The 1823-nt window shown below is 41.0% G+C and overlaps 1 long non-coding RNA gene across 1 annotated transcript; it reads right to left on the bottom strand.

The window, feature by feature from the left end:
* Positions 1-328: 328 nt before the first annotated feature.
* On the bottom strand, positions 329-1526 carry LOC119616679. The gene is made up of 3 exons (XR_005232651.1): positions 878-1526; positions 530-803; positions 329-442 (listed from the first exon to the last, which is right to left on the bottom strand). It is a non-coding gene; the product is annotated as an uncharacterized LOC119616679 (long non-coding RNA).
* Positions 1527-1823: the final 297 nt, after the last annotated feature.

Here is a 1823-nt window from a genome sequence, read left to right as displayed (position 1 = left end):
GTGAGTAGTCTTTGTTTTTCGGGTTTCTCTCTCTCCAAACGTCTACGATTCCCACCTCACTCATCCAGGTGTTTAATCTTCTGCTAGTGTTTTTTTGCTTTGGGTTTCCCATTTGATGAGTCAATTTTTGGATTTAATCATATATTAAAATCCCTTGACTTTTTGTTGTCATTATAATCGACTATTTGTTTATGGGGGAAACCTTTAAATGCATGGATTACAATAAGTTAGCCAGGATTTTTTCCCCCAAAGTATTTTTATCAGGGCATAAAAAAAAAAATTGGAAAAACTTTAATTATTCAAGAACTTTTCAAGCATAGAAACAGTCTATGTTTAGATTTTGACAGGATTTTACAAGTTCGCCAGTGGCGAGTCCCCAAGTAACGAACAACGCAGACAACAATAATCAGTTAGAAAGCTTATTGTGCGCTGGGGGTGAAATCTGAAAGAAGGAGAAGTAAAATTAATGTCTGAGTCCAGAAGTCTATTAGCGAGTAGCTTGGAGTATTAGCGTACGAAGCTAACTTACGTGCAGAGCAAAAGGTGAGTATCTCAGGTGAGTATTTACACGAACTGTGAAGGTGTCTCGTGGGAGGCAGACAGGCTTTGCTCCAGAACCTCGTGAGGGGATATTTACACAGTGACAGGTCCAGAGTGGTGAGGGTGGTGTCCAGGTCAGAGGATGCAAGTAAGGTTTGCAGGCAAGTAGTCCTTTGCCAGGTTCAGCTAGTTTCGGTCATCATCCACAGGTGATTCCAGGTAAGTAATCTCAGGTGAGTGAAGGAAGGTGCGGAACGGGAACACTAGGAGGTGCACAGGAAAACAAGGTAAGCTCAGAGTATTTTAGAAACACAGGTTTCAGGCCAAGACAGATTACCCAATGGAAATCGATGCTTCAGCGGGGAACAGCTCCCTCCATCTGCCTTAAGAAGCCTGGACCTGGATGATGACGACAAGCTGCAGCTGTGAGTAATTACTGAACTGGCGAATCAGGAGCACCGGTGACGTCAGGCAGGCAGCCGAAGGCAGATTGCCACAGATTTGTTTTTACTAGATGGCAGTGTATTGCATGGTACACTAATGTCCCCTTTAGTGGTCTATGCTCATAAAAATCCATTCATATACAAGAAAATGGCTTTTAAATAGATGTCCACTGCAGTGACCACTATGCATGAAAGGGTTAACAAAAGTAGCTACGTGCACCAAAGAACAGCTCTATCATTTTCCAAAGATCTGTTGGCTTACAGTCTCTTTTTCCCCATCACAGGGTGCATCTTCTCTTCTTGAGTTCCATTAGTGTGGATTTGACAAACCAGTGTCCTAATACGGTTATTGAATGCATTGTTTTGGCTCTGACTTCAGACTGGCTGATGCCTCTGCTCTTCTTCCACCGCCAGCTCATGACACTGGAATGCAGTAAACATTGTAGCTCCATAGTCACATGTACTTGTTGCTCAGATAACCATCGACCAATTATGAACAGGATGAACCAAAACTTTTTTTAAACAGCAAAAGTTTGCTTTTGTGTAAATTTGGTTTATAATCTGAAAAAAAAAGAACTGACTGGGTGAGTAGGTAGGTAGGTAGGTAGGTAGGTAGGTACATTTATTTATATAGCACTTTTCAGCACGAGAGGACTCAAAGTGCTTTACAGCACAAGAACAAAATTACAGACAGAGTTACAGAACATGACAAGATAACTAAGCTAAAACATGACAATGCTAACAAGGTACAGGATAACTAAACTACTAAAACATGATATTACTAAACCAAGGCACGAAGAATCTAGCTAACAGTGAATATGATAACTAATTGTACAGTAA

This window comes from Kryptolebias marmoratus, linkage group LG22 (genome assembly GCF_001649575.2).
Source record: "Kryptolebias marmoratus isolate JLee-2015 linkage group LG22, ASM164957v2, whole genome shotgun sequence".
Lineage (NCBI taxonomy): Eukaryota > Metazoa > Chordata > Actinopteri > Cyprinodontiformes > Rivulidae > Kryptolebias > Kryptolebias marmoratus.
Note: the sequence above shows the minus strand (reverse complement) of the source record. Positions and strands in the feature narration are given on the sequence as shown.